Source organism: Sapajus apella, unplaced genomic scaffold, assembly GCF_009761245.1.
Source record: "Sapajus apella isolate SASKATOON/1434 unplaced genomic scaffold, GSC_monkey_1.0 scaffold2, whole genome shotgun sequence".
NCBI classification, from domain to species: domain Eukaryota; kingdom Metazoa; phylum Chordata; class Mammalia; order Primates; family Cebidae; genus Sapajus; species Sapajus apella.
In genome coordinates, this window is record NW_022436942.1 from 9159997 (window position 1) to 9181816 (window position 21820).

Consider the following 21820-nt stretch of genomic DNA (forward strand, 5'->3'; position numbering starts at 1 on the left):
GTTGCAATCGTCATCTCTGATAAAACAGACTTTAAACCAACAAAGATCAAAAGACACAAAGAAGGGCGTTACATAATGGTAATGGGATCAATACAACAACAAGAGCTAACTATTCTAAATATATATACACTCAATACAGGAGCACCTAGATACATAAAGCAAGTTTTTAAAGACCTACAAAGAGACTTAGACTCCCACACAATAATAGTGGGAGACTTTAAAACCCTACTGTCAATATTAGATCAACAAGACAGAAAATTAACAAGGATATCCAGGACTCGAACTCAGATCTGGACCAAGGGGACCTAATAGACATCTATAGAACTCTCCACCCCAAATCCACAGAATATACATTTTTCTCAGCACCACATCACACTTACTCTAAAATTGACCACATAATTGGAAATAAAACACTCCTCAGCAAATGCCAAAGAATGGAAATAAGATTCTCTCAGACCATGGTTCAATCAAATTAGAACTCAGGATTAAGAAACTAACTCAAAACCATACAACTACATGAAAACTGAACAACCTGTTCCTGAATGACTACTGGATAATAATGAAATGAAGGCAGAAATAAAGATGTTCTTAAAAACCAGTGAGAATGAAGACAACATACCAGAATCTCTGGGACACATTTAAAGGGGTGAGTAGAGGGAAATTTATAGCACTAAATGCCCACAAGAGAAAGGAGGAAAGATTTAAAAATCAAAATCCTAACATCATGATTAAAGAACTAGAGGAGTAGGAACAAACAAATTCAAAAGCTCCAGTAGACAAGAAATAACTAAGATCAGAGCAGAACTGATGGAGATAGACACAGAAAACCATTTTTTAAAAAATCAATGAATTCAGGAGATGGTTTTTCGAAAAGATCAACAAAATAGACCACTAGCCAGACTAATAAGAAAAGAGAGAAGAATCAAATAGATGCAATAAAAAATGATAAAGGAGATATCACCACCAATCTCACAGAAATACAAACTACCCTCAGAATATTAATAACACCTCTATTCATTTCTTCCAGATTTTCTGGTTTATTTGCATAAATTTCTGGGCACTTACAACCTCCTAAGACTAAACCAAGAAGAAGTTCAATCCCTGAAAAGACCAATAAGAGGGTCTGAAATTGAGGCAGCAATTAATAGCCTACCAACCAATAAAAATCTAGGACCAGATGTGTTTACAGCCAATTCTACTTAGCTTTTGAATTTCTTTGTTCTTGCTCCTCTAGTACTTTTAATCATGATGATAGGGTGTCAATTTTAGATCTTTCCTCCTTTCTCTTGTGGGCATTTAGTGCTATAAATTTCCCCCTACTTACTACTTTAAATGTGTCCCAGAGATTCTGGTATGTTGAGGTACAAAGAGGAGTTGGTACCATTCCTTCTGAAACTATTCCAAACAATAGAAAAAGAGAGACTCTTCCCTAACTCATTTTATGAGATCAACATCGTCCTGATATCAAAACCCGGCAGAGACACAACTAAAAAAGAAAATTTCAGGCCAGTATCCTTGATGAGGATTTCTGCATCAATGTTCAAGAAAATACTGGCAAATCAAATGCAACAGCACATCAAAGAGTTTATCCATCATGATCAAGTTGGCTTCATCCCTGGGATGCAAGCCTGGTTCAATATATGCAAATCGATAAATGTAATCCATCACATAAGCAGAAACAAAGACAAAAACCAAATAATTATCTCAATAGATGTAGAGAAGGCCTTTGACAAAATTCAACAGTGCTTTATGCTAAAAACTCTCAATAAACTAGGTATTGATGGAATATATCAAAATAATAAGAGCTATTTATGACAAACCCACAGCCAATATCATCCTAAATGGGCAAAAACTAGAAGCATTCCCTTTGAAAACTGGCAAAAGACAAGGATGCCCTCTCTCACCACTCCTGTTGAACATAGTAGCAGAAGTCCTGGCCAGGGCAATCACGCAATAAAAAGAAATAAAAGTATTCAATTAGGAAGAGAGGAAATCAAATTGTCTCTATTTGCAGATGACATGGTTGTATATTTAGAAGACCCCATCGTCTCAGCCCAAAATCTCCTTAAGCTGATCAGCAACTTCAGCAAAGTCTCAGAATACAAAAATCAATGTGCAAAAATTACAAGCATTTCTATACACCAATAACAGAGAGCCAAATCATGAGTGAACTTCCATTCACAATCGCTACAAAGAGAATTAAATACCTAGGAATATAACTAACAAGGGATACAAAGGACCTCTTCAAGAAGAACTACAAACTACTGCTCAAGAAAATAAGAGAGGACACAAACAGATGGAAAAACATTCCATGCTCATGGTTAGGAAGAATCAATATCATGAAAATGGCCATACTACCTAAAGTAATTGATAGATTTGATGCTATTTTCATTAAGCTACCATTGACTTTCTTCACAGAATTGGAAGAAGCCACCTTACATTTCATTTGAAACCAAAAAAAGAGACCCCATAGCCAAGACAATACTAAGCAAAAAAGAAAAAAAAAAAGCTGGAGTCATCACGCTACCTGACTTCAAACTATACTACAAGTTTACGGTAATCAAAACAGCATGGTACTGGTACCAAAACAGATATATAGACCAATGGAACAGAATAGAGGCCTCAGAAATAATGCCACACATCTACAACCATCTGATCTTTGACAAACCTAACAAAAACAACCAATGGGGAAAGGATTCCCTGTTTAACTAATGGTGTTGGGAAAACTGGCTAGCCAAATGTGGAAAGCTGAAACTGGATCTCTTCCTTACACCTTATACAAAAATTAACTCCAGATGGATTAAAGATTTAAACGTAAGACCTAAAACCATAAAATCCCTAGAAGAAAACGTAGGCAATACCATTCAAGACATAGACATGGGCAAGGACTTCATAACAAACACCAAAAGCAATGGCAACAAAAGCCAAAATAGACAAATAGGATCTAATTAAAGAGCTTCTGCACAGTAAAGAAACTATCATTAGAGCAAATCAGCAAGCAAGAGAATGGGAAAAAAATTTTGCAATCTACCCATCTGACAAAGCGCTAATAGCCAGAATCTACAAAGAACTTAAACAAATTTACAAGAAAAAGACAACCCCATCAAAAAGTGGGTGAAGGATATGAACAGACACTTCTCAAAAGATGACATTTATGCAGCCAACAAACATGAAAAAAAGCTCATCATCACTGGTCATTAGAGAAATGCAAATCAAAACCACATTGAGATACCATCTCATGGCAGTTAGAATGGCATGGCGATTATTAAAGAATCAGGAGACAACAGATGCTGGAGAGGATGTGGAGAAATAGGAACGCTTTAACACTGTTGGTGGGAGTGTAAATTAGTTCAGCCATTGTGGAAGACAGTGTGGTGATTCCTCAAGGATCTAGAACTAGAAATACCATTTGACCCAGCAATCTCATTACTGGGTATATACACAGAGGATTATAAAGCATTCAACTCTCAAGACACATGGACATGTATGTTTATTGTGGCAATCTTCACAATAGCAAAGACTTGGAAGCAACCCAAAACCCATCAATGATAGACTGGATAAAGAAAATGTGGCACATATACACCATGGAATACTATGCAGCCATTAAAAGAGGATGAGTTCATGTCATTTGCAGGGACATGGATGAATCTGGAAACCATCATTCTCAGTAAACTGACACAAGAACAGAGGACCAAACACATGTTCTCACTCATAAATGGGAGTTGAACAATTAGAACACATAGACACAGGGAGGGGAGCATCACATACCGGGGCCTGTCAGGTGGTGGGGGGCTAGGGGAGTGATAGCATTAGGAGAAATACCTAATGTAGATGGCAGGATGATGGATGCAGCAAACCACCATGGCACACGTATACCTATTTAACAAACGTGCACATTCTGCACATGTACCCCAGAAATTAAAGTATATTAAGAAAACAATAACACATGATGTGAGATATTTGATAACACTGTCTCCAAGAAGAAACAAGACTCTAAGCAATGCAATAATGATATTGTTTTGGATGTTAATAAAGTAGGTCTAGCCTAAAAGCAGGTGTCAAATGCAAAATATTCACTTCTGAGTAGTAGGCATCTTAGTAACGGGAACAATAGGAGACATTTCGTTATTCATACTCCTTATCATTTCTTGCTTACTAAGAAAATTATCAAAACACGGATTTGCTTTGTGAGTTACTCAGGGTTTGCCATAGAGACAGAACCGTAGGACATATATAGGGAGAGAGAGGAAAATGAATTTATTAGGGGAATTAGGTCACTTGATTATGGAGGCTGAGTAGCCTTATAGTAGCCTGTCAGTGAACTGGAGAACGAGGGAAGCCAGCGGCATGCTCAGTCCAAGTCTGAAAGCCTTAGAACCAAAAAAGACAAAGGTGTAAATCTCAGTTCAGGGCCAAAGGTCCAGAAGCCCAGTGGTCCGCTGGTGTGAGAGGTGGGGTCTGACAATGGGAGAACCTGGAGTCTAACATCCATGGGCAGGAGAAGATGGGCATCCTGGCTCTGGAAGAGAGAGCAAGAAGTCACCCTTCCTTGTCCCGTTTAGTTCCATCTAAACCCTCAGCCAACTGGAGAGTGCCCACCCACACTGAAGGTGGATATTCTCCACTCAGTACAGTGACTTACATGCCAATCTCCTCTACAAAGATCCTCATACCTGGGGTAGCCCAATCATTCTAATCAAACTCCAAGTCACCTGGCATTGCTATCAAAGCAAAGCAGCTTTGTTCCATAAGAGGAACAAGTTTAGGGCCCACTGAAGTAGTGAGAATAATAATGCTTTGCCAGCTATCTGGGTGTCCCTTAATCTGGTCAAGTTGATACCCAAAACCACCCATCACACTCTGGCACAAAGCAAGCTGGGACCTCAATACCCTGTGTCACTGGGGAGGAGTTAGGAGTTATAAGTCTAGATTTGATGGGGCAGCACTGGAAGAGAGACAGGACTAATCCAGTCAACCCTTCATGAGCAGCTGAACCGTCAGAGGTACAGTGTAGAGAAGGCATGAAGTGTTCAGAAGGAATTCAGCAACCCTGGTGCAGGAGTCCACAGTAGGAATCCAAGAATCGAGTAACAACCAAATACAAGAAGTGGCACCACCTTTCTAGGCATATAAAGAAACAGTAACACCTAGAATTTGTAGACAATTTGCTAGGCTCTGGGCTAAGGGTATCACAAATTTTGTGAAGCTAGCCAGTGAGAGGTTCTACTTTTATTCCCCATTTCTAGGTGGATAAATTGAAGTTCAGAAATTGTAACTCCACCGGTACTTGCCAAGTAGGGATATAAGGCAAAGCTCAAGCGTTTCACCCTGTACAGTCTGATTCTTCAACTTTCACCCCATCCCTTTCACATTAGATACCTGCATTAGAGTTAGGAATGGTTTTTCCTGGTTTTAGTCAATCATGGTGATTCATTACCAGTGGTGGTTCAGAAACTTAGACCAGCCAGCATCTAACAGTTCCCTACCAAAATTATTGATTCAAGAAGAGCATATGACTTAGATCGGTCCAAGGAAATGAACAAGAACAACTTGAGTTCCAAAGATCAGAGAGACATGTTCTTTTTCTCTCCAGAAGTGAATAGAGAAGCACATGATACCAATTGTTACTCAAAGCCACCCTACTACCAACTAGAGAATTTACCTTAGGATGAAGTCTTCTCTGTGGATTGTTGTGTGGAGAGACAGAGGGACCCTGGTTTATTGAGAACATAATTAAACAGGTGGATTAACAGAATGTGTGGCTGTCCTATCTCTGGATCTTGTTTTGTATGAGCCAGGAAATAACTTCACTGTTTAAATTACTTTGAGTCATCATTCCCTGCAACTGAAATATTCTAACCAGTATCCACTCTATGGGACCTCTTCAGAAAAACAAGGGAGGAGTAATAAAATCCTGTATAGATGATTTCCTTCATGTGAGCCATTCCTTAATATGCCCTTTCATAGACGAGAAGGGTAAAGTCCAGCAAAGTTGAGTAATTTATCTTAGGTGACACAGCTAGTCATTGATAAGGCTGGAATTTGTTTGTATGAGTGTCTGACACCAAAGTCCGTATGCTTTCCAATATGCACAATGAAAATCTTGGCCAGTAATGAAAGATACGCAGATCACATCCCAGTCCCATGCAGAAGTTAGGCAAAGATTCACTGGGGATAGTCTCCCAAGTAATCTGGTTTTCACAGCAGGACGCCAGTCACAGCAAGGAACTTGTGTGCTGGGCAGAGCAAGCCTCTTGTCTGACTGGGCCAATATGGCAGGAGAAGGGAAAGGCTGTGGTTCAAAGGCTAAACCCCAGCACACTGGACACCGGGTGGAAGGCCAAAGTGTGACTTTCAGGCTCTACCAGCTGCTGTGTGTGAAGCTACTGATCACCCTTCCTGCCTGAGTCAGGACTGGCTCAGCCACCAATGGGGAGCATAGCAGCTCACATGAAACATCTAGAAAAGACAGAAGATGGTTAAAAGAAAAATTAAAACATAAATAAAAATGGAGGGGAGTGAATCCACAGATATTAGGAACATAATCATTATGAATGTAATAAAAAGTGACTCGAAACTGTTGGTTTATCAGCATGGATCAGACCTCTCTTACCAATGCTGTTCTATGTGCAAGTTTTGATTACCTGTTTCAAGGTGAGTTTTTACATATATTATTTTCCTAAAACTGGTTACCATTTTGTCCTAATTTCTTGCTCAAAATTTATATTTGCATCTGAAAACTCAAAGTACTATGGCACCTGACTACCTTTCCCAATCTGTTCCTGTTCTAGAGCTGAACATATGGCTGCTGACGCTGAAGACGGCACTTTATTTTAGGGGGTGCCAGTCACGTGGCTTCCCCTCGAATGGTGCAGTGTACAATCTGCACAACCATACCCAGTAGTCTGGTTCTCTTAACTCCTTATGCAATATTGGTCTAAAACATTTTAAATATGTTTTGCCAGATGTTGTGGCTCACGCGTGTAATCTCAGTGCTTTGGGAGATGAAGATGGAAGGATCACTTGAGGCCAGAGTTCAGGACAAGCCTAGGTAACATAGCAAGATCCACCCTCTGCCTTCCCACTCCCATCTCTACGAAAACTTTCAGAGATTAGCTGGGCATGGTGACACACACCTGTAGTCCCAGTTAGAAGGCTGACGTGAGACGATCACTTGGGCACAGGAGTTCAAGGTTAGAGTGAACTATAATTGAGCCACTGCACTCGAGTCTGGGCAGCAAAGTGAGACTCTATCTCTAAAATAAATACATTTTAAATTTTAAAAAATTGCGTTTGTGCCTATTTTTACTGTTACATATGAGATAGGTTGGCTGTTGGTCACCACGGTTGCTCAAGCGGCCAAGCGGAAAGGACAATGTTCTGGCTTTAGTTTCAAACAAACATGGACTGGAATGCTGGGTCTGCCACCTATAGCTAATTGGCCGTGGCTAGCTTAACCATCTGAGCTCCTGTTTCACCATCTCTAAAATGAGAACAATATTAGCCTCATGGTATTAATAGAAGGATATGTACTAAATGAGATAAAATATGTCCATGTATATTTTTGTTGTTACAATTGTTCTTATTATTATCAAAGTTCCTAGCATAGTATCTGCAATGGAAGAGAGTCTCAATAAATATTAATTCGCTATTGAATTTCATTGTTAATCTAAGTCCCTTTTCCTGGCAGGGGATAAACTTAGTCCAGCAGATGTCTGTGTCTTAAATGAAGAACACAAACATTTTCCATTATGCAAATTGTATCCGTTGAGAAGTTCTGGGTTGGGGGAAGAGGGAGAAATTTCTTTGGTCAAACACTTCAAAAGCACTGCATTCTATACCTGCTCTTAAAGATTCTCATTGCTCATTTGCATATTGAAAGCTTTGAAAAATCTCACTCCAAATATTTTACAAGGTATTTCTCTAATTTGATCACAAATTTTTACATTAGACAAATTAATATCTCATTAATGTGTCCACAGAACATACCTTGGGAAGTGTTGGATTAGGGCTAGAAGCTAAGGAAATTGATTATCAGCAGGCTGAAGATTGGTATGCCCAAAAGATGACACTAACCAGATGGGTGCCAGATGGGCACAAAGTTCTTCTGCAAAGAAGAATCATATAAGGGACTAAGGTTATGACTTAGAAAATGTATAGTATTCCCTCTGAGCAAAACAGGAGGAGTGTGAGGAAGGAGAGGGATGAAAGAAGGCAAAAAGGAAGAGCAAAAGCATCCATCACTATATCAGGCACTTATTGATCAACTACTGTGTGAGGGAGGTAGAGATGAATAGCATTGTCCCTGCATTAAGGACATAAACAGAGTAAAGGGAAACAGAGAAGGGGCATAGGAAAAGAAAGAATCGATTTAAAAGGAGGAAAGAAGATATACTCAAGGAAAACTTTTTCAAGATGTACAGGTGGAAAAGACTCCAGTCTGCTCTGTCTCACACAGGCTGGCTGGGCACCGAATCTTTAAGAACATGGCAATGCATTGATTATATTTTTTTAAAGTGAATTCTGCCAAAAGATTAAAATTTTGTTTAGGAAGATTAACCACAACTAATTATATTAGAAAATTTCAGTTATTAAAGTGGACTGCAAATTCTCCAAAAGCCATAATGAAATAGAAAAAATATCAATGTTTATGATGTATTTCTGAAGTAAGTCTGTATAGACCCTAAAACAGCTTACACATGATTCTAAAACCAGAGGATTTAAAACGCTTCAAGTGTGCCATTGGAATATGTATTGCATTCTGTCATCTCATTTGCAAAAAGTATTTGAACAAACTGTCTCCTGTGAGGGAAGATGAGGGAAGGAAAAACAAATGGAAAATTAGAAGCTGCACTCAGAGGCAAGCTCAGTGCCTGGGAGGCAGGCTTCAGGAACTCTGAAACGTGAGTGTTCTTGGAGTATTGGAGCTTGTCCTTGCCTCCTGCCTTCCTGTCCTAATCCCTGCTCTCCACCAACATGCCCCTTTGGTTTATCTCCAGTTCACTGACCTTCTTTATCTTTAGAAAAGGAAGGTACCAGGCATAGAGTTTGATACAGTTTGGGTATTTGTCACAACCCCCAAATCTCATGTTAAAATGTAATTCCCAATATGGGAGGTGGAACTTGGTAGATGTTTAGATCACTGGGGTGGATCCCTCATGGTGTGGTGCTGTCTTCACAATAGTGAGTTCTCATGAGATCTGGTCACTTAAAGGGTGTGGCACCTACCCCCCTACACACACCCCCAACCCGAGCCAATTAAAACTCTTTTTTTTTTTTCTTTTTTTTGTAAGTTACCAGTCTCAGGTATTTCTTTATATCAATGCCAGAATGGCCTAATACAGGGTTTTACCTCCTAAATATTCTGTGCCCTTATGCTGATTTTTGTATTGGGTTAGCCCCTCCTTTCTGCTTTCAGACATTCATTTTTCAGCAAATATTTATTGAGTTTGTACCACACACTGTGTTTTGAGTGTGGGGGCACTCAAGTCATCTATTAATCCCGCCAGCTTTATTGAAATAAAATTTATTTTCTCTTCTCAGTCATCAGAGATTTTACAGGTTTTCATTTGGCATCTTGAAAAATATGTTTTTACTACCTCAAGAAAAGGAAAAGACACACTGGTAAATGGTGTGTCACAATTACTATGGCCGGCTCTGTTGACAACCATGCTTCAGATTCTGCCACTTTTTTGACAGGTGTAATGTGTTCCTTCCCTGGGTTGTTGGGATTTTATCGGTGAGACTATTGTAACTCGGAGTAGCGGAGGGTGCCATTTCCCCTCTTTCATCTGTTTCATTGCAGCATGAGAGTTTGTGCACAGAAGTGATCGTTGAATCTGTAGATTCAATGACATGCCCAGAAAGAGTACACAGCAGGGAATGGCAAACTTGTTCTGCAAAGGACCAGAGAGTGAATATGTTTGGTTGTGTGAGCCATAGAATTTCTGTCGCATCTGGTCCGTCCTGCCATTGCAGGGCAGGAGCAGCCACAGCCAAATGAGTGTGACTGTGTCCCAGTAAAGCTTCTTTAATGGACAAAAATTTGAATTTCATATAATTTTCCCATGTCACAAAATATTTATTCTTCTTTGATTCTTTTCTGTAAAAACCATTATTAGCTCATAGGCTATAGAAAAATAGGTGAGGGGGTCTGATTTGGCCCACGGCAGTAATTTACCCACACCTGTTCTGTTGGAAAGAGAATAGTCTCAGTGTGTGATCAGTGTGTGAACACTGTTTGTGTCACCTACCAGTCAGGTCCATGGGAACTAGTCTAATATCATTGGGCCTTTATCTTCTGATCTGAAAATGGAAATAGTAAGTTTGACCTTACCTGATAGTTATATAAAGGTTAAATGAGACCAGCAATACAAGTAAGATATTTTCTAGGAATAAAAGAGGCTGATGAGCTGGCTGGAGGTGAGCTGAAGGAACACATTGGTGGGAGGAAAGAAAAAGATGTCGGGAAGCAATCGTTCCTTGCCTGAAATGTAATAGTTGCTTACAAAATGACAGCTGTTACTATTATTCCTACTATTATCATTATGATTCCAAGAATATAGAAAGAAAGAGAAGTAACAAGTAACAGCAGATTCAGAAGGAAAAGAAAGAAGAGCTAGAAAAATAAGAACAGTGAGAGGAGGGAAAACGCCATGAGAGCCCAAACACTTCCCTTGCTCTGATCTCCTCCCAGACCTCAGAAATGGGTTTTCCGACGCACTCGATATATTCACTGCTGTAGCCTGCTGTCATCTCAAATTAAGCATGGCCCAAGTGAATTTATCTCCCTCTAGTCTTTGCTTTTCTCCAACACTTTCCATTTCTATTAATAATACTGCCAAGCTTCAAACAGCTAGGTCGTATTTGATTCCTCTTTCATTTTTACCCCTAGCCTTCTTGAGTTTACTTTGAAATGTTTCTAAGGTCCATATTCTCCTAGGCTTGACACTCACACTGTCTCCTTAGACTCTCTCAGTAATCCACTTTCCATGGCAACTCTGTCATCCAGCTCTCAGTATCCCACTCTCACCTCCAGTACATCTTACCCACAGTTTACCCATAGGGGATTGTCCCTGTCAGAACTAAGGCACTGTGCTGTGTGTCCCCCTCACTGTAGAATATACCCTCCTTAATTAGAGGATCTGATCCTCCAGGATCTGCCCCAATAGCCTATCTGATGTGATTTCCAACAAAACTTTTAACTGCCCCATCTGTACCTCTTTTCCTTGGTATCTGCCGTTTACTGCACCTGGAATGCCCTTCTCTTCATTGCGTTTCTAAATCCTGGGAATTCCTCAAGGCCTAATGTAAATATTACCTTGTCCAGGAAGCCTTCAGCTGAAAGTGGGTATGACCTCCTGTCAATGTCTAGAGCATTTGTTTATCTGTATTTCCTTCTTGTCAGTCATCATCTGCTTTCTTTGTGTTATGCGTGCAAGTTTTATCATTTATAAAAGACCAGTGGCTATCAAACAGAGACAATTTTGTCCCCCCTGGAATATGTGGTGAGGTCTGAAGATGGTTTTGGTTGCTACAACTCAGGGCAAGGGGAGTACTGGCATCTGGTAGGTAGAGGCAAGGATTGCTGCTAAAGATTCTACAATGCACAGAACCCCCCACAACAAAGAAATGTCAACAGTGTGAGGTTGAGGAACCCTGGACCAGACTCTAGGTCAGTAGTTCCCAACATTTTGGCACCAGGGACCTGTTTCATCAAACACATTCTTTCCACAGACCAGGAAGTTGGGGATGGTTTGGGACGATTCAAGCGCATTTCATTTACTGTGAACTTTATTTCTATTATTCATTGTAATATATAATGAAATAATTATACAATTCACCACAGTGTAGAATCAGTGGGACCCCTGAGCTTGTTTCTCTTCAAATAGACGGTCCCATCTGGGGGTGTGCTTCTCTTAAAGGTATATGGGAGACTATGACAGATTATCAGGCACTAGATTCTCATAGGAAGCACGCAACCTAGAACTCCTGCATGCACAGTTCACAATAGGGTTCGTGCTCTGATGAAAATCAATGCCACCACTGATCTGACAGGAGGCAGAGCTCAGGCAGTAATGCGAGCAATGGGGAGCAGCTGTAAACAGATAGAGAGGAAGCATTTCTCTCTCACCCACTGCTCACCTCCTGCTGTGAGGCCACGTTCTTAACAGGCCACAGACCCGCATTGGTCCAGGACCCGGGTATTGGGGACCCCGCTCTAAGCTATTGAAGAAAGGAATTCATAACTGATTCCCCTGTGTTTCCTACAGATCCTAACTCAGTCTTACAGTCATTGATGAATTTGTATTTGTTGAATTAATGAAATTTTAAAGAAAACGCACAGTCCTGAGGGATGACACATCTTATCAGTTTCCAGCGGTATATGGGTGTATGTGTACAGTATATCTTCTTCATTGCAGATGAGGAGCCAGGGCTTTCCAACATCTGCATGTTTTCATCATCTCACTTGGTGTAGAAAGTACAGCTGACTGACACAGAGGGTCTCCTGAGCATTGTTAGTCAATGATTCAGGTTTTGAACACATCTTTCAAAATAGGCAATTCTTCTGTAAAACATGTAAAAGGATACTTCATTTTCTTCTAGTATTTTAGCATTCTAGGCAAATAGCTTGATTCTGAGTGAGTTGCATGATATTAAGCAAAACAAGGTCCTCACACCATGCAAAGTTGGCCTCTCTCCTTCAGCAAGGCACGGAGTTCGGACATCTCAGAAAGATGCATTTTGAAGACTTTCCAAGATTATGTTTCTGAGGTTACCATTAACTCGCATATTGTTTAAACAACCATCATGTTTAAAAAAAAAAAAAAAAAAATCCCTGCTTTTTTTTCCTAGCTTACACTCACTGGAGTTTAAGCCTGCTTTTTAAAAAATCTGCTCTGAGAAATAAAGACTCATTCATGGTAATGTAATACAAATAATAGTAACAAAAAACAACAAATTCCTTCGTATTTATGAAGCACTTTCTACCACATGCTTGCTTTCCCATGTACTGAATGAACCACGCGACCACCCTGTGGTGCTCAGGGCTGGGTCTCCAGGCTCGTCCATTTTCCTTCCCTTTATTGTTTCTTGGCACTTTCTCCACAGTGGGAACAGAAAAAATAAGGGGAGACCTTGATCAGTCATTCTTGCTAAATCCTGGTTTTAAGTAATAATTTCAGATTTGTTGATAATCTAGGGATTACTTCAAGTTTTTTGGTAATCAGACTTAAACCCAATTAAATCTTGAAAAAGTCTGAATTTGTCAAATAATTTTCCAGTTCCCAGATGTCATTTACCTCCTAACCAATCACTTCCCAAGTATTTTTTACGTTTCACATGTAAAAAATATATTTTATATGTTTATATTGTTATATTATTTTTAGTATAGGATTTACATCATTATATATTGTTTATATTGTTATTTCTAGTATAGGATATGATATTAAAAAGTAAAATGTGTAATAATTCCATGATTCACATATTTTAAAAGTTTTTAATGCAAGAAGGATTAACTAAGAATTTCTAACCCATGTTTTCATAAAACTGAATTCTGTATACTATTATTGCAGTTTGCCTATGAAAATATAAGTAAAATTAACATAAATAAAAGATGGTTTTCAGTATCTTGGTGACCTCGATCCCTAAATATGAAAGCCTACTCCCTTTCAAATGGAATTTCTATTCCCAAGTGTCACTTGTGATGGCTCTGCCTGTGACTGAGGGTCATGAAATGGGATGCGGTTCTTAAGTAGCATCGTAAAGCTGTAGCTCATAAGAGGAACTGATAACTTAGGAAGAGTCTAGGTATTTTATATATATACAAATCTGCAAAGCAAACTTTTCTGAATTTGATCTTGATTTGCTTCTCTTAAAGGCATATTATTGTCAACACTAAATGAGGTTTTTCACTTTTCAGAGTTGCTAAGGTTGTGTATGTTATATGCACAGGATCCCATTTCACAAATATTACTGCACACCTTCCAGCACCTTACATTGTCTTTTTAAATCTTGTAAATAACACTATGATATAGACACTATTATCCCCATTTTATAGATGCAGAAACTGTGGCTCGCTCAGGGTTAAGAGGCTTGCCCAAGTTTATATAGCTATGTAGTGCCAGGGCCAGATGTGTAATCAAGCCCAGGTGTGTCTAATTCCAGAGCCCATATTCTTCAAGCCTTTCTGGTCTCATCAATCTTGGCACCAGGATACTGTCATTAAATTCTCCCATGTCCCTTAAAAATACCTGAAGACTGCCAGGTATGCGCCTGTAATCCCAGCCCTTTGGGAGGCCAAGGTGGGCAGATCACTTGACATCAGGGTTTGAGACCAGCCTGGACAACATGGCAAACCCTCCTCTCTACTAAAGATACAAAAATTAGCGAGGCATGGTGGCACATGCCTGTGATTCCAGCTACTCAGAGGATAAGATAGGAGAATTGCTTGAACCAAGGAGGCAGAGGGTGCAGTGAGCCAAGATCACACCACTGCACTCCAGCCTGGGAAACAGAGTGAGACTCCATCTCAAAAAAACAAACAAAAACGAGGAGGTTTTAACATAAGACTCTATAAGGACAAAAGAAGAAACAATTGAGGTAAACTGAATTATATTTTGAGGTGAAATGTATACACATTTAGACAGTTGATTAAAATATATATCATATGTGTATATATGTAATAAATACATAAGGTTTATATTTTTATATATGTATTCATGTTATAGGCTCAAGATTTTGGTTCAAGTCTTAAAACTGTCATTTGATGTTTATCAAATTACTTAAAATTCCTAACCATTCTCATTCTCTTTATATATAATGGAGATAACAGTAGGATATATTCCATTGGGTTGTTATTGGGGCAATAAAATGAGACAATTGTTTGAAGTGTGGCAAAATGAAAAACAATTCTCCCGGCTGGCACCAGAGTCATACTACCAGCAAAACTATCTAGTGCAGAAAAATAATATTTCCCAAGGGGCTTGGGATAGGGTTGGGGCCAAGGGCTGGAATAATGCAAGAAAATAACGAAAATAATCAACTTCTCTGCACCATGCATAAGGGAAACAGTGAAGAGGGGAGAGGAAAGCGAGTAGAGAAGAAAGCTGCATGGCTTGGGAACCTCAGGATAAAGGTACCCAGAGAAGATATTCTCAAGGGTGAGGAGGCCAAAGAATTTTACAAAAGAATATCAATGTCTACTGTCTAATGTTAGGTTTTTTGTTTCTCTGTGATGTACACTCCCTCCATTACTCCACAGCTTCAGAAAAGTCTGGTGCACACACATACAAATACATGCAGAGAGTGGCTTGAGAGGGAAGTCAAGGAAAGGGGCCACATGTTCCCATCTGGGTGGGTACAGAGTACAGAGAAGGCACCAGCCATGGAGACAAGGTATGGGTGAAACAGAGATTCAGGCAGAAGGGTCCCATGGAATGCAAATCCCTATAAAGTCATAGTGATCTAAGGAGGACCCTGGGTATTTCCTCAAGATGTAGGAGAGGGGCTTCCACCAATTTCAATTAAATCTCAGAATAACGTTGCTGGGCAGGGCATCTCTGAAAACAAAACAAAACAAAACAAAACAAAACAAAAACCAGCAACCTGTCAGGAACTTACAAATAAAGCACCCACCTTCCTGGGACAGAGCACCTGGGAAAAGAGGCTTCAGCAGACTTAAATGGCCCTGCTGGACAGCTCTGAAGAGAGCAACAGATTTCCCAACACAGCATTCAAGCTCTGGTAACAGACAGATTGCCACCTCAAGTGGCTCCCTGACCCCCATATATCCTGACTCAGAGACACCTCCTAGTAGGGGCTGACAGATATCTCATATAAAAGAGCTCTAGCTGGCATATAGCAAGTACCCTCTGGGATGAAGCTACCAGAGGAAGGAACAGGCAGCAATCTTTGCTGATCTGCAGCCCCCACTGGTGATTTCCAGGCAAGCAGGGTCTAGAGTGGACCTCTGGCAAACTCCAGCAGACCTGCAGAAGAGGGGCCTGATTGTTAGAAGGTAAACTAAAAAATAGAAAGAAACAGTTTCAATACCAACAGAAAGGACCTCCACTTAGAGACCCCATCCAAAGGTCACCAACATCAAAGACCAAGGTAGATAAATCCATGAAGATGGGAAGAAACCAGCACAAAATGACTGAAAATTCCAAAAACCAGAATGCCTCTTTACCAAGGGATCACAGCACCTCACCAGCAAGGGAACAAAACTGGATGAAGAATAAGTTTAATGAATTAACAGAAGCAGGCTTCAGAAGGTGGGTATTAACAAAATTCTCTGAGCTAGAGGAGCATATTCTAAGCCAATACGAGGAAGCTAAGAACCTTGAAAAAAGGTTAGAAGAAATGCTGACTAGAATAACCAGTTTAGAGAAGAACATAAACATTCTATGGAGCTGAAAAACACAGCATCAGAAGTTTGTGAAGCACACACAAGTTTCAATAGCCAAATCAATCAAATGGAAGAAAGGATATCAGAGATTGAAGATCAACTCAATGAAATAAAGTGAGAAGTCAAGATTAAAGTGAAAAATGAACAAAACCTCCAAGAAATATGGGATTATGTGAAAAGACCTAATCTACATTTGATCGGTGTACCTGAAAGTGATGGGAGAATGAAACCAAGTTGGAGAACACTCTTCAGAATACTACTCAGAACTTCCCAACCTAGAAAGGCAGGCCAACATTCAAATTCAGAAAATACAGAGAACACCACAAAGATACTCCTTGAGAAGAGCAACCCCAAGACATATAATTGTCAGATTCACCAGGGTTGAAATGAAGGAAAAAATGCTAAGGGCAGCCAGAGAGAAAGGTCAGGCTACCCACAAAGGGAAGCCCACCAGACTCACAGTGGATCTCTCGGCAGAAACCCTACAAGCCAGAAGAGAGTGGGGCCCAATATTCAACATCCTTAAAGAATTTTCAACCCAGAATTTCATATACAGCCAAATTAAGCTTCATAAGGAGAAATAAAATCCTTTATGGATAAGCAACTGCTGAGAGATTTTGTCACCACCAGATCTGCCTTACAAGAGCTCCTGAAGGAAGCACTAATCATGGAAAGAAACAACCAGTACCAGGCACTGCAAACACACACCAAATGGTAAAGAGCATCGACGCTATGAAGAAAATGCATCAACTAACGGGCAAAACAACCAGCTAACATCATAATGGCAGGATCAAATTCACATATAACAATATTAGCCTAAATGTCCCAATTAAAAGACAGACTGGCAAATCAGATAAACAGTCAAGATCCATCTTACGTGCAGACACACATGGGCTCAAAATAAAGGACTAGAGGAACGTTTACCAAGCAAATGAAAAGCAAAATAAAGCAGGGGTTGCAATCCTAGTCTCAGATTAAAAAAAGACTTTAAACCAACAAATATCAACAGAGACAAAGAAGGGCATTACATAATGTTAAAGGGATCAATGCAACAAGAAGAGCTAGCAACCCTAAATATATATGCACCCATTACAGGAGCACCCAGATTCATAAAGCAAGTTCTTAGAGACCTACAAAGAGAATTAGGCTCACACACAATAATAGTGGGAGACTTTAACACCCACTGTCAATATTAGACAGATCAACGAGACAGAAAATTAACAAGGATATCCAGGACCTGACTCAGATCTGAACCAAGTGGGCCTAATAGACATTTACAGAACTCTCCACCCCAAATCAACAGAACATATATTCTTCTCAGCACTACATCACACTTATTCTAAAATTCACCACATAATTGGAAGTAAAACACTCCTCAGTATATGCAAAAAATAGAAATCATAAACAGTCTCTTGGATCACAGTGCAATCAAATTAGAACTCAGGATTAAGAAACTCACTCAAAACAGCACAACTACATGGAAACTGAACAAAGTGCTCCTGAATGACTACTGGATGAATAATGAAATGAAGGCAAAAATAAAGATGTTCTTTGAAATACACACTGTATAGAGGGAAATTTATAGCACTAAATGCCCACTAGAGACCGGGGAAAAGATCTAAAATTTACACCCTAAAGTCACAATTAAAAGAACTAGAGGAGCAAAAATAAATTCAAAAGCTAGCAGAAGCCAAGAAATAACTAATATCAGAGCAGAAATGAAGACAGACACGAAAAACCCTTCAAAAAAAAAAAAATCACTGTATCCAGGAACTGGTTTTTTGAAAAGATCAACAAAATAGACTGCTAGCCAGATGAATAAAGAAGAAAAGAGAGAAGAATCAAATAGATGCAATAAAAAATGATAAAGGAGATATCACCACCAATCCCACAGAAATACAAACACCATCAGAGAATACTATAAAAACCTCTATCTGGTTTTAGATAAACCAGAAAATCTAAAATAAATGGATAAATTCCTGGACACTTACACCACCCAAGACTAAACCAGGAAGAAGTTGAATCCCTGAATAGACCAATAGCAAGGTCTGAAATTGAGGCAGCAATTAATAGCCTACCAACTAAAAGAAGTCTAGGACCAAATGGGTTCACAGCAGAATTCTACCAGAGGTACAAAGAGGAGTTTATACCATTCCTTCTGAAACTATTCCAAGCAGCAGAAAAAGAGAGAGTCCTCCCTAACTTATTTAAGGATGTCAACATCATCCCGATATCAAAACATGGCAGAGATACAACAAAAAAGAAAATTTCAGGCCAATATCCCTGATGAACATCGTTGTGAAAATCCTCAATAAAATACTGGCAAACCAAATCCAACAGCACATCAAAAAGCTTATCCATCACCATCAAGTCGGCTTCATCCCTGGGGTGCAGGACTGGTTCAACATATGCAAATCAATGTACGTAATCCAGCACATAAAGGGAACCAAAGACAAAAACCACATGATTATCTCAATTGATGCAGAGGCCTTCAACAAACTTCAACAGCCCTTCATGCCGTAAACCCTCGATAAACTAGGTATTGAGGGAACGTATCTCAAAATAGTAAGAGCTATTTATGACAAACCCACAGCCAATATACTGAATGGGCAAAACCTGGAAGCATTCCCTTTGAAAACTGGCACAAGACAAGGATGCCCTCTCTCACCACTCCTATTCAACATAGTATTGGAAATTCTGGCCAGGGCAATCAGGAGAAATAAAGGGTATTCAGTTAGGAAAAAAGGAAGTCAAATTGTCTCTATTTGCCGATGGCATGATTGTATATTTAGAAGATCCCACTGTCTCAGCCCAAAACCTCCTTAAGCTGATAAGCAATTTCAGCAGTCTCAGGATACAAAATCAGTGTGCAAAAATCACAAGCATTCCTATACACCATTAACAGAGAAACAGAAAGCCAAATCATGAGTGAACTTCCATTCAAAATTGCTAAAAAGAGAATAAAATACCTGGGAATACAACTAACAAGGGATGTGAGGGACCTCTTCAAGGAGAACTACAAACCATTGCTCAAGGAAATAAGAGAGGACACAAATAAATGGAGAAACATTCCATGCACATAGTGGGGAAGAATCAATATCGTGAAAATGGCCATACTGCCCAAAGTAATTTATAGATTCAACGCTATCCACATCAAGCTACCACTGACTTTCTTCACAGAATTGGAAAAAAAATACCTTAAACTTCATATGGAACCAAAAAAGAACCCGCATAGCCAAGGCAATCCTAAGCAAAAACAGCAAAGCTGGAGGCATCATGCAACCTGACTTCAAACTATACTACAAGGCTACAGTCATCAAAACAGCAGACCAGGTGCTGTTTGACCTGGGACCTGAAGGGCAGGAAGGAGCTGGCCATGGGTGAACCCTGGGACCTTTGCTCCAAGCAGAGGGCCTGCAGGCAGGTAGAAGAGGGCAGTGTGAGTGACCCTAACAGACTAGGGAGAAAAAGGCTGTAGTACTGCCCTAGGGTTTTGTCATAAGAAAGTACCACAAACTGGGTTGTTTGAAACAATAGCAGTTTCTTCTCACAGATTTCAGAGGCCAGAAGTCTGAAACCAAGGTGTGGGCAGGGTTGGTTCCTGCTGAGGGCTGTGAGGGAGACTCTATTCCCGGCCTCTCCCCTAGATCTTGGTGGTTTGCCTGTCATCTTTGTCGTTCCTTGAATTGTGGATTTATCCTTTCACAGGCTTCCCTCTGTGCATGTCTGTCGATGTTCACATTTCCCCTTGTTATAAGGACACCAATCATATGGGATGGGGTCTACCCAACTTTTAACCTCGTTTGAATTGATTATCTCTATAAAGACCCTATTTCCAGATAAGATCAACGTTCAGAGGTAGAGGAGGTTGGGACTTCAACAGATCTTTGTAGAGAGACCCAAATTCAACAACAATAGGATAGGGAAAGGAGTTGGATTTTATTCTAAGCACCCACATGAAGTGCCCGGCACAGTGCCTGGCACATGGCAAACAATAAATTTTAGCATCATTATTACACAGGGAACATCTTTTAAAATGCAACATTTAACAGGAGAGTCTTTAAAAACATGAAGTTGGATTATATCACTGCTCTGGCTAAAATCTCTCCAATGGTCTCCTTTTGTACTCCAAAAAATTTCCAAGTCCTCATATGGCCTCCAAAACCCCTAGGGTCTGAGCCCTTGGTGATCTCAGACCTTGTGTCCCACCAGCCCCCATCTGCTCCTCCCACTCCATTCACCCTGGTCTCCTTGCTTGTTCTCAATCACCCAAACTGCCCCTCCCACCTCAGGGCCAATTCCCGTTTGTTGCTTCTACCTGGAATGCTTGTCTCCCAGTATTAGCAAGGCTGGCTCTGTAATGTCATACAGGCGTCACCTCAAATATCTCCCAACCTCACCCAGAGAGGCTGTCTCCAAGATCCCCCTTTAAAATAATGCCCACATCACTTTCTATTTCCTTCTCTACTGAACTTTTCCTCATACCTTTTATAACTACTTAAAATTATTCTCTCTACATACACACACACACGCGCGCACACACACATATACACACAACTATACTATATCTAAAATATATAATTAATTAGTTTTGTCTGTCCTTGTCACTATAATGTTAGCTCCATGAGGACAGGGAAAAGTATGCTCCATGACAGAACCTCAGCCCTTAAGAACAGTGCCTGGCACCTAGCAGATGCTCAAGGGATGTTCGTTGAATAGATGAATCAAGGGTGCTTGTACAATCAGGAGCAATGAGATGGTTGGTGAAGCTATCCTCATTCAAGTGCAGTCTTCTCTGTGCCTGCAGCCCATACATTTCCCACTATATATTTTTTTTTCCATCAATGATGAGTCTTGGTCCCCTATAAATTTGTCTGTATACACTGCAGAGCACTCAGAGATGCATATTTAAAGGACAGATTTTTATCTCAGGAACATGGAGTTCAACAACAGCATGTTTCGATTTTATTCTGTATTTTTCATCTTGCTGTTGCATGAATCTGAGTTAGGCAGGGATAGGGGATGAGACACTTTTAAAATACACCTGAATACTTGCAGATGCTCTTTTCTGTACTGCAGTGGTAAGGGGTTCCTGAGCTCCAAAGGAGTAATTAAACCAGATGATTACTAGGAACCTAAAACATTTTCCTCTATAGAGTAGAAGTAAATTAAACAGTAATCAAATAGGAAACAAATATTTATCACAATTTGAAAAGTGACTTCAGATGCACTCTGAACCACACGAGAAAATTAATGAAATAGCTTTAGAATCCCATGTTCCTGTATTGCTTTGTCTATAGGTCCAAAGATTATAACACAAATTTATCATGAATTTAATAAAACTGATTTCAAAACAAATAAATTTTGACTGTTTCCAACATTCAAATCAGTTTTTGATGGAAGAAAATCTGC